The 12,346-nt window shown below is 46.5% G+C and overlaps 1 long non-coding RNA gene across 4 annotated transcripts; it reads left to right on the forward strand.

Annotated features, from left to right (window-relative positions):
- The first annotated feature begins 151 nt into the window (after window positions 1-151).
- Window positions 152-12,212, forward strand: LOC135286411 (uncharacterized). Of its 4 annotated transcripts, XR_010350732.1 has the most exons (5): window positions 152-580; window positions 981-1,068; window positions 4,312-4,515; window positions 6,996-7,285; window positions 11,829-12,212. It is a non-coding gene; the product is annotated as an uncharacterized LOC135286411 (long non-coding RNA). The 4 variants fall into 4 exon arrangements; XR_010350731.1 differs by lacking the exon at window positions 6,996-7,285 and having other exon boundaries at window positions 157-580; window positions 4,235-4,515; XR_010350729.1 differs by lacking the exon at window positions 6,996-7,285 and having other exon boundaries at window positions 161-580.
- Window positions 12,213-12,346: the final 134 nt, after the last annotated feature.

Consider the following 12,346-nt stretch of genomic DNA (forward strand, 5'->3'; position numbering starts at 1 on the left):
GGATCCCCCACAACCAAGCACAGGGACGAGAGGTGTAGCTAGAAGCATGATGGGAAAGGGGTGGGAGAGCAGGGAAAAAGAGGATTCAGAGCGGGAGAGGGATGGGACCCCCAAATTGAGTTGGGAGTGGTCCTTGGGTTGGGGGAACCATGGGAGATGGGAGGGAAAGGTGGAGATGGGATGAAAAAAAGGGCTGTTCCATGGGTATCCCTTAGTGTCCCTATGGCTTGATCCCTGGAGTGCTTCCCTGGGGATCTGGGGGGGAATGGATCTGCACTGGCCGGGTCTCCAAGCTCCCTGCCCATCCCTGGGGGGCTCATGGGAGGTTCCCTTGGTCCCTTCCCCCAAAAGCTGGTGGTGCTGCACCTGTGTGGGAGAGGTGAGTGTGAAAGGAGGATCTGGGGTGGGCAGGGAGGAGGAGCAATAGGAAGCGGAGGGAGAGAGGAGGCGTGGATGGGAAAAGGAGGAGCAGGAAGAGGAAGAGGAGGAGCTGCAGCAGAACCACAGGGTTTTATCACCCACCTGCTGAGTCTGCAGCTCCCCTGGCCCTGGCAGCATCGACACCCCCCAGATCCCACAGGTGAGCGGGGAGGGGGAGCTCACCCCAAAACCATCGAGGGGTCTCTGGGAGGGTTTTTTTTTTTCAGGGGAGGGGATGTTTGGATCATGTGGGGCCCCAAAGGTGAGATGCAGCTGCCCCTTTGGAGAATTGTGGAGGATTCCTGTGGCAAACTGTCTGTACCAGCTGGGGCCGTGGTAACAGTTGTGGGGGGACATTGGTTTTGGGGCTCTGATTGGCATTGGAGTGGGGAGAGCAGCAGGGGCCAATCCCAGAGCTGGGGGATCCCGGCAGCCTGGAGAGGTGGGGGAGGCTGGAGATGAGCAGGGTCTGGGCCCATCCGACCCTGAACAGGGCGGTTACTTCTCGAGTTGGACTTGGGCAGCAGCCCCAAGGTGCTCACCTGCTGTTTTTCTCTCAGGCCAGGATTTGTCAATCCCAGCCTTTATCTGGATGGAGCTGGAGGAGGCTGCAAGGAAAAGGAAGGTGGTGTGGGACATTTGAGGCAGGTGAGGAGGAAGTCACTGCCCATTTCCCTTTACTTGTATGGTACTTATATAGGGCTCTATTTTTGGTAACAATTTCCCATTGGTTACAAATTCTTCATGACATCACATCACCTGGTAACATTATCTAATTACAAAGTCTCTCAATATGTTTCTTGGTCACTTCTTGCCCAGGGAGCCTTGATCTGTGTCTGTCTTTTCCATGGTTTATGCTCAATCAGGTCTCAGATATCAGGCCCCTTTATCAGTTACACTGTGCTCTGTGTTTTATTCCCCATACCTCTCCCTATCTATTCAAACAAAAATACACTCTTAAGTGACTTGTCTTAATTTTTTCACACACTGTAAAATACAAGAAATAAGCATAACAATACATAATACAATGCCTAATACATAGAAGCCTATTTTGATGACATTTCTTATCCATCCACCAAGTCTCCAATCCCCCAGAAGTTGACCAAGTCCTGTAAACCCTGATACTGGGGGGTAATATTAACCATTTTCCCAAGGGCAAAAGTCTGTTAGAGGTTAAACAGGTGCTGATGTGGTGGCGAGGTCCCGTTCACAAGGGTTCTCTGTGGATGTTGGTGTTCAAGGTGAATCTTCAGGTAATGCAGTCAAAGATTCTCAGAACAGCTTCACATTCTTTGCTGCAGTACATTTGGGACCATTCTTTGTGGAGACACAAGCAAAACCTCTAATCCAGGTGACCTAAGAGTAAGGTCCCAATATCTTACCTGATTCTGGATCCTTCACTAAAGCAGGGTTTTTTTCCTTTTGTTGCCATTGTGAATTACAGTTAAAATGTCAATCAGTGGGTCGGGGTCCATCAAAGAACAATTCAAAAAGTTGAAAACATAAAGGGCTTTCTGCAGTCTCTTGGCAGGGATGCCATCTCTGGCTCCCCATTTCTCTAGTACCAAGAGATGCCTGAGGGAGCCATGAGCCCGTCCAGTGACAGACTGGCCTGTTGGGGAATGAGGAATACCATTTTTGTGTGTAATTCCCCATAAGGCAAATGTGGTAGCAACTCGATGGGAAGTATAAGCTGGGCCTTTGTCTGTCTTCACTTCAGATGGTATACCAAGAGTGGCAAAAACAGCAGTGAAGTGTGTAGAGACATCTTTATCTGTTTTCCCTGAATGGGCAGATGCAAAAAGAGCACCAGAAAAGGTATCAATAGAGGAATGAATGTATTTTAAACAGCAGATTCAGAAAAATGGGTAACGTCTGACTGCCAGACTTGAAGGGTCTGACACCCTCTAGGATTAACACCTCCTGCAACAGAGGGAAAAAAACACCTTTGGCAATCAGGATAAACAGCAATAATTCCTACAAGTTGGGCTTTACTAATGCCAAAGTGCCAAATCAAAGTGACACCATTTTGGTGAAAAAACAAAGGCTCAATTTAGCCTGTTCTATCTTATTAGGAAGAACGGATTGTTGTACAGGCATTGTTTGGTCAGCTTGCCTGTTCCCTTCAGCTAAAAATCTGGGAAGGTCTGTATGTGATCAAATATGCATAACAAATTAAGGAGATGTTCTATTTTCTAAAGAAAAAACACGGAGCTGCAAGCAATAGAAATGTTGTGAATTTGCAACCTCTTTCAAAACTGATGCTTCAGCTCTCATCAAGATTCTTGCAATATAAGCTGAATCTGTAACCAGATTAAAAGGAACAGAAAATTTTTAAAAAGCTCTGACAACAGCAGCAAGTTCAAGAATTTGGGGGGGACCCTTTATCTGCAAATACATCTGCTCTCCAGACACTAGAAGAGAGGTCTCTCCATACTAACACTGATTTCTGAGAGTGACCAGAACCATCTGTGAATACTGTTAAGGCTTGAAGGGGAACCTCACTCCTCTTTGGGTTTCTCTGTCAATTGAAATAAAGGTGTTAAAAGCTTGTGTTTTGGAGGATGTATTGAGACTGGTCCACTGAATTCAACAAAGGCCATCTGAACAGCCTCTGATTCCTGAAATATCCAATTCAAATACAAGGTGGTAAAAGGTAGAAAAAGAGTGAAAAATTTCTCTCCTGCAAGAGAAATGAGTCTCTTTCAGGCCTTAACAACCAGCTGGGCCATCATTTCATGTTGGGTGTTGCCATCTTGTTGCAAAGGTTTCATGCCTTCTTGGTGATTTCTCATGGGCAGCTCCTCACAGCACTGACTCCTTCTTCTCCTCCTCTGCACAGCCAACAAACTCCATCTTACATCTCAACCAGCCAACCTACTCTTTTACAATACCCCTCCTAACTGGATCCAGCTGTGGCCTATTAAGCTGTGGTAATCGGCGGAAGAAATGCGGCACTCAATATGAGTGATCAGCAAATCTCGGAACTTTATTGATAGGCATATACATTTATATTGGTGTTAATGAGGCTAATACATATTGCAAAAGGCCAGCTCATTATTGGTTAGTTACTTATCAGGTAACTACGCCTACCTTAGCATTCTTGTGGCTACTATGTTGTAGCTGTTCTCATCTTTTCTTCATATTTCTAGCTAACGATTCTCTCCCCCATCCTGATGTTGCACCAAGGGCACAGTGCCCTTGCCAGGTTTGGACGCTGACTGCTGACTCCTATCCTCATCTCCTTCTTGCTTAACTAATGGTATTATATCAGTGTGACCTTTGTCAGCTAGCTAACTGTCCACAAAATCCTCCACATTAAGCCAGGCTTGTTCTTCATTCTTGATAATTAGCACAGCTGTAACTCCTCCTTAGGGGTGAGATTACCTTCACCACTATCTCTATTCTCCTACATTCTATCTATCCACAATTTGGTACTGATGGTTTTGTTCATTCAGTGTGGTAAAAAATCCATTCAATGATAAGCAAAGAGTCTGGTGTCTTGGAGTCCCATTGAAACATCAAGGCATGGGGCTGTTTTGCTGGATGCAAGATTATTAAAAAGATGATTAAAGCTCAGGTGCCCAGGGTGCAGCTTGTTGGTTTACTATGGCATCAGTTACACATTGCACCATCTGCTGAACTTGGAATGTAAGTTGTCTAGGTGATAAAAGGTCTGAATCTCCATTTAACCGTTCAAATGAAGGCCTTTTAGCTCTGCATTTGAAATCCCTAAAAAGGAGCACCCATAGTTGCTTGTTCCCAAAAGTTTTTGCACATCATGTAAGGTGTAAATATTTGTCTGAATTTGCAGAGCTTGGGGAGAAATTGAAGAGACTCCAATGCACCACCCCAGATACCTCCACAGAGGATGTTTTTGTACCTTTTCAGGAGCTATGCAAAGCCCTGCCTGATTTACAGCTTGGGTGACAAAGGCTACCTAAGGCTTTCTCCATGAGTTCCTGTTGTTCAGCTGCTACAAGAATATCATCCATAGAATGGTACAAAAGAACACTGGGCATTTGTTGATGAACAGAACTGAGGACCTAGCAATATACCTCTGGCAAATAGTACAGCTGTTTTTCATGCTCTCAGGTAAAACTATCCAGTGATATCGCTGTAAGGGCACCTGCATGTTTGTGCTTGGAACTGAAAAGGAAAATTTAGGAGCATCATCGGGAGGTAAAGGAACATCAAAAACCCAATCTTTTAAATCAATAACAGTCAAGTCCCAATTTCAGGGGAATCACGGTAGGAGATGGGAGACCAGGCTGTAAGAGTCTTGTGTCCCCCTTAGCTGCACTGATTTTTTGAAGATCATGGAGTAAATGCCATTTGCCAGTTTGTTTTTTGACAACAAGGATGGGTAGAAGGGACAATATGCCCTTTCTGGAGTTGTTGTTGGAACAACTCTGTTAATGAACGAAGCTTTTGCAATGGTTGGGGCCATTGATCCACCCAAACTGGATCCTCTGTTTTCCAGGTTAGTTTTAAAGTGTCACAGTTCAATGGCCCACATTAAAAATCTGATTGAATTCCAAAGCCCCATTGGGAGAGAACATCCCCCACCACAGTACCATTGGCACTGGTAATACAAACAGTCTGACTGAGGCCAGGTGTCCCTCGGGGCCTTTGATCCATATCAAGTGGTGGCTTTGACAGCTGCAGCTGCTTCCTCCAGTGCCTGAAAATGCCTGGAGCACTTCAGCAAGGGACCAATGCGGGGGCCATTTGGCTTGAGAGAGAACTGTAACATCAGCCCCTGTGTCTATGGGGCTGTCAGGTGTTATCTTTTGTCCTTTTAATGTCAGGGTACACCAGCATGTGGGGCATTGTTCTAATATAGGTTTCACCCAGCATACTTGGGGTGTTCCAGCAGACCCAAATCCGCCTTTCACATTACGTCTGTGAAAGGTATGCTCATGGTTTGGGGAAATAAAATCAATTGAGCTATTCAAGTTCCTTGGGGAACAGTGAAAGGCAGTCGGGGTGTCCAGGCCATGATCATAATCTCATTATCAGAGTCAATAACCTCAGAGAGAACAAAATGTCCCATCAAAGAGGTGGACAACCGACCTAAAAACAATGCATGCATACGCAGCCCGGGAGGTCTGAAAACTCCTGAGGGAAGCAAATGAACGGATGACTCAAGTAAGGTTACTGTGATGGAGGCTGCCAGGTCCAGCCTGGCGCTCCCTGGTGTGGATGGTTGTAAATTGGAGATGGTGAAGGCTGCTTGTGGCAGCTGGGCTGGGGCTTGCTGCGCTCTGCTCGGGGGCACCGGCTGGGGCATTTGTGTCTGTGCACGGTACTGCCCCACAATTCAACTCCTGTTTCCCAATATCAAATTCTTTTCAAAATCCACAACTTGGAATGTTGTCGATTAGCATAATGCCTTCCTTTACAGCAACAAGGGCAAATACCGTGAGCTTTAGACGTGGCTTCTCTCTTTCCAAAACACTCCTTTTTCAATTGCCCAGATTTCTGACCCTGAAGCACTTTCGAGGCCCCCCTGGCAGAGTGTTCAAAGCTGCAAAGGCATTAGCTCTACCAGCCCCACAGCTTTATGAGTAACTGCTGCTGTATGCTGAAGGTACACAGGCGCTTACATGCCTCTATCATTTCCAGCAGGGTGTGTTCCTCCTTATGCAAGGACTTAAGAAGTTTTTTACAATTCTCATTAGCATTTTCAACAGCTACTATTAAAACCAACACCTCTCTGGCAATGTCATTCTCAGTTTGTCTTTTAAGAGCTTGTTTCAAGCAGCCAATGAATTGCATATAAGGCTCAGACAGTCCTTGCTTTACATTAGCAAATACTTTTGGGGGGATCACAGCATCAGGAACCTTTCAAAATGTGATATGCACAGCTTCAGTAATACCCTCAAGGGCCTCTCTGGGAATGTGAGCTTGACCAAAGGGTCTGAGTGGGCTCCTTTTCTGGCCAGATAGTCAGTCGTGAGGAGTGTGATATTCTGGTTTCCATGCCCCACAGATTTCACCAGCCTTTTTCCACTGAGCATCTGTGGAGGATGCTGGGCCTACAGAACAAAGGTCCATTATAGTCCTTTGGACAGACAGACAGACCCTAAGTTGGAGAAATCTCACCTGTTCAGAGCAACTGAGCAGAGCCTCTCCCAGGATGCTTTGTTGTATATGCAAATATACCCACTTCTACCTCCCTGGTTGGCCTGTTGGCCTCTCCACCCCTTTTTCCTTATATGTATATAACCTAGAATGTTCTCCCTTCCCTGCTTACCCATTGGCCCCATATTGCTGCAGTGTCCCGCCCCCATTACCTATTGGCTGCCACCCCTTGTCCCCCCTCTGTACCGCCCTGAGCCCTCAGCCCATTGGCCCTGATGCTCTGCTCTGCCCCCCTGGTCCCCTGTATTCAAACCTGCACCCTGCACTGTTCTTTTTGTCTCTGTCCCTGGTCCCCTTCGAGCATGGCTGGAATAAACCTCCTCCTCTGACCTCCATCCAAAGACCCTTCCCACTCCTTTGCATTGGTGATTCTACAAGAGAAGTGTGTGCTGCAGTGATTGTGTGTGTGTTCCTGTGCCACTGAGCAGCTTCATCACTGGAGACACTTCTGGAAGGTCGTGGCACCGCTGCCTCTCGCTCCACCACCAACGGGCTAGCGGCTTGTGACAGCTGACAGCCTGAGCAGGGACCTCTTTGGAGCATTCCTGGAAGCGTCTCCAGTAGCTTTTTTGCTACTGGAATTAAGTCGTGTTCAGAGCAGCCAGGTCCCAGAGGAGACTTCTAAGTTTTATTGGGGGAATCCCATGGCAACCTTCTTGAGGCGAGATCAGTCAAAGCTGACGGACCATCCTGAGAGCTTTTGCTGACCCATGGTCGTGTGAGTAATAGATTTGGAGGTCACACTTTTTCGTCTTTCCTTTGCTTTCTTTTCCTCTCCAGTGTTAGGAGCAAGTGTGGGGATGGAAGCCAAACTGACCCACCCACAGAGGAACGTTTCTACCCAGGTTAAAGGAATCCTTGTTGGAAAAAACTTTCATTTCTCAAAAGGAGACTTAAAACGTTTTGTGTTTTGGTTGTTTAAGTCTTTTTCTGATATTATGAGGGAATCCATTCTAACTATGAGTTCTGGAACCCTGTGGAGGAAAGGTTCTACATTCTTCACGTTAAAGGGGATCTTTCAGTGGGGAAATTTTACCCTTTGTTTGATATTATTGTTAAGTCTGTAGGAAATATTGAGAAACATTCAGGAAGCCAGCTGAAAACCCCTTCCCCACGTTCCTCCCCTCACATCCCTAAACCCTCTTCCCCGCCTCAGGGAGGATCAGGAGATGGATCCCGCCAGCAGGTGCAGGGTTGCTGCCATCTCCCTGACATCTCCCAGAGTCCTCTGTCCCCTCTCCAGGGCAGCACTGGCCATGCTGCCTTGGGCTCTCCCCTAACCCTCTTACCAATGCCCACGTGCCCAGTTCTACCACCCCCCTTTTTTCTCCAAGGTGGTGCTGGCAATGTGGCCACCCCTTCCATCTTGTCTTTTCCCTCTCCAAGTTTTCCTACCCTTTCCCCACAAAATGGCACTGACCCCACAAAGGTGACGGCCATTTTGTCAACTCTACATCCTGCCACTTTCTCTATGTCTGTCATCACGCCCTGCCCCTCCTCTTCTGTGTTGGGAAGCATGTCCACATTGGGACTTCCCTTCTCTATTGGAAATCCCCTCCCGACTGCGCACCCCATTCCTACCTCCTCCTCTCTCGGCTCCTCCCCTGATGGTCCCTCCCCTTCCCATTCCCACAACACTGGAAGTGGTGATGACAGCGACCAGAAGGAGGCCATATTGGCTTCCACTGCCTCCCACAAACAGGCAAATTCTGGTTGCCCCAAGAGGCCACCTGCAGTCATCAAACGCCCTCTGTCCTCCTTGGAGGACGAGAGTAGGGATTCCTCACACTCATATTCCGGTCCCGAGTCTGAGGATTGCTGGGCCAAGCTGCAGAGGAAAGCCACTTGGGAGGGCTCAGAGCTCACCAAAAAGATCTTGGCCTTCCCAGTTATATGTAAATGCAGCAGAAGGGCGACTGCAATCAATTCCTGGGAGCCGATCCCCTGTGGGGACTGGAGCTCTTGGAAGTGGCTAAGGAATATGGTCGGGGGTTGCATTTCTTAAAAAACTTGCTGGAAGCTACCTTTAATGCCCATGTCTTAGTCCTGCATGAAAATGAAAATATGACCTGTCTCCTGTCCCCAGCTGAGTACGTGCTGTGAGAGAGGCAGTGAAAAAGGCATCTCAGATCACTGGCAGACACATATTCAAAAGATGCCAACAAACCAAATTTAACCCTTGAACAAATGGCAGGAGAAGGTGACTTCCAGAAGCCACAAGAGCAAGCAAAGCATTTACAAGAAGCGGCACTCACTGACATCGCCACTGCTGCAAAGACATCCCTGCTCCTCAACCCGACAACACCTTACCTCCACAGAGTTCCACTAACATCAAACAAGGGGAAAATGAAACTTTTATACAATTTGTAGACAGACATAAAGTTGCACTTGAGAGACAAATAGAAAGCCCAGAGGCTAGGAAGGAAGTGCTAAATAAAATGGCCTTGGCAAAGGCAAACGATGAGTGCAAAACAGTATTAAGAGCTTTTCCCTTTGACCCAGAACCTGCAATCACCAGACCAGATGGTTAAATTAACTTCCACCAAATTAACTTCCAAATTAACCAAATTAACTTCCAGTGAACACAAGAAGCATGGGCAATCGCTAAGGGAGGATCAGAGGCCTTTTTAACATCCAAAGATGCTGCATAATGTTTTAATTGTGGGGAACTGGGCCATTTTGCGAAGGACTGTCCAGAATACAAAATGCCTAAAGACCAGCAGCCACAAAAGGGGTGCCATTCATCCCATTGTATGGATTGCAAGAGACATTCTAACAACCATTCTCAGTTTTGTTATCATCAGCAGGCTCACTACCACCAGCACCATTATCAGCCAAAACACTTCTAATGGAGCGTGGGGCAGCCCCACGCAAAGACAGCGAGTGAAAAGCCATTTCACTGTATCCTCCCCACTACTCGGGAGTGGGAAAGTCCCAGGGCCAAGAGGTGGGGCAATTCATACTTCATACTCTGAGCAGCAGAGCAGAGTCACCAAGGCTTTCCAGCAAGTTCAAGTCAGGACCCGATGCCAGCTGCTGAGTGCTTTGTCCATACAATTTGACAACTCTGCTTTTCATTGTATTCCCACTGGAAAATATGGACCCCCATAGGGCCTGAGAAATGTGCTGGTAATAGGTAATTGTATTCATGGACCAAATGAAATACAAGTTATACCAGAAATTTAAACTGATGGGGCAACTGACGAAATCACAGTCACTGTCTGCAGCACAAAACCACCATACTTCCTGCACAGAGAGACTGTGATCCCCCAAGCCTTTTTATTGCCATTAAATATAGACAATATCCTGGAGCACCCGATGGCATTCTGGGTTGAAATCATAGGCCAAGACTAACCCCTTATAGAGTGTGGCCTGTCAAATAAAGGTAATAACATCTACCTACAAGGGATGGGGGACACAGGGGCTGACATTGCTATCATTACACGACCTAAATGGCCCCCGGACTGGGAGTGACTCCTGTCACTGGAGTCATCTTGGGGTGTCACTGATATTTGATGGAAAATCCCTGCGCCCAGGATTCTTCACCTGAGAAGCTGAGAAGCCTCAGAGGAAAAGAAAAACAATAATTATCTGCTGCTGTGGAATGCAACAGGTGCATCTTTGATTGGTCCATGTGGATTGTTTCTACTTAATGACCAACTGTGGTTCAGCTGCCTCAGATTCTCTGAGAGTCACGAGCTTTTGTTATTCATTTCATTCCATTCTATTCTTGTCTAGCCTTCTGATGCTTTCCTTTCTCTATTCTTTTTAGTATAGCTTTAGTATAGCATTTTTATTATAATATCATAAAATAATAAATCAGCCTTCTGAAACATGGAGTCAAGATTCTCTTCCCTTGTCCTGGGACCCTCGAACACGACCACATTGGGGATTGAAGGACCTGCCTCTCCATCAGGAGAAACCATACTATCACAGTAGAGGGACCCGAGGGCCAAACTGCCTCCATCAGGCCATTTGTAGTCAGGGCATCCCTCACCCTGTGGCCCAGGGACCGACTGTCCCAATGGGGAGCTCGGCTTGAAATCCCACCTCTATCCTGGGATTTCTAGTTGGGGCCACTGCAGAGGGCACCACCCACCACTCACCTGGATGACTGACACCCAGGGGTGGGTGGATCAGTGGCCCCTCTCAACAGAGAAATGATGCACTCTAGAGCTCCTCTTGGAGGAGCAGCTTTCCAAGGGCCACATCATACCTACCAACAGCCCTTGGAACTCCCCTGTGTTTGTTCTTAAAAAGCCTGGCAAGCACAGATGGAGCCTCCTCCATGACCTTTGTAAAGTTAACGAGGTCATCGAGGACACGGGTCCCTTGCAGCCTTCCTTCTCCCTCCATGCTTCCTTCATTCCTAGCTCAAGGCATTTGTCTAGACACAGAGCAAAATATCTGTCATTTTGAAATTCATCCTAATCAGACTTCTGAAACAGTCCTTGTATATATACAGGCAATGGGTGTGCATGCTTCAAACTGCTTGTGTTGTTGTATTCCTGGAAAACATATTAGTAGATATTAAAATTCATTGAAATTCCTTTAACTTTACCAAAATTACAGGATGTGATTTTTCTTATAAAGCATTAGTTACCTCTCATTACCTTTTACAATTCAATTACACACTGGTTCACAAACTATTGCCTATCCCCATTGGGATGAACCTGTCTTTGGTAAAGCAATTGTTGCTTCATCAGGATTTAATTGAAATTTTAGAAAAAAATCAAGGAAAACTGACAGAAAACCCTGGTACCTGTTCATCACAATGCGAAAGAAATACATTGTGTCATAGAAAGAATAAGAAAAGATGGAGAACACAGGTGGTAGGATATTCTTTCTGGGTGGTCACCTACTGCCACAAGCATCCTGAACAAATTGTGTCATCCCATCATTGTTTGATTTTAGTTTTGATTTATCAGCAATCTCATTTCTTATAAATGGAGAATAATGAAACGGTTAACACAATTGACATCTGTAATTAATGCACACAACCTGGCTGATGTCCTCTTCCCTGTGGAAATCCACACGGCTATTGACGCAAGCCGATTATAAAATTTAAATGTGTGGTTTTGAAATATTTTTTTTTCTGTACTCTTGTGAAAATTAGTTTTGATTTTTTGTGATTTCTTTTGTTTATTTAAAAAAATGTTTCAATTAATATTGATTGTATGTGTTTCCTATTTTTGCTTTTTCCTATTTTTATTTTCCTTCTTTTCCTCTCTCTTTTTCTGTGTACTGTCTCTGTTTTCCAGGATATGCTACCAACACTGAGTCCCGAAGACTTTGCAACGACACTACAGAACCCTGCTAATGGAGAGCTCTTGACGACAATCGTGAGTCACGGGGTGGTGTAAGAGACGGTCTGAAGTTTCCCTCATTTGCCTCACGACTGTCGCAAGGACAGAGACCAAGACCCTGGAGACCCTGGCTGGAGTTCTGGCCTGGCTGAGGTGGATGCTCGCCGGGTGATTGTTTGCAGCTGTTTGCTGTGCCGCCACGGTACACGGCTTCGAGCAGGGCCTGGCCAGGAGCGGCTTGCTCTGCTGGCTTACACCTGCTTCACAATCCCCGCTCATCACACTAGCCCAGGAACTGCCCCACCTCTTGGCCAAAATAAGAAAAATGAACCATCACGACCCCCGTTTGTACTAGCAGATCATGACACTTTGACAGACACGGAAAGAGGGGCAGGGTCACCTTGAGAGGCCAGGAAGGGACTAGAACAAAGGGAGGAGAATAGCTTGAGGGACAACTTTAAGGGAGGGTACAA

This window comes from Passer domesticus, chromosome 26 (genome assembly GCF_036417665.1).
Source record: "Passer domesticus isolate bPasDom1 chromosome 26, bPasDom1.hap1, whole genome shotgun sequence".
Taxonomy (NCBI): domain Eukaryota; kingdom Metazoa; phylum Chordata; class Aves; order Passeriformes; family Passeridae; genus Passer; species Passer domesticus.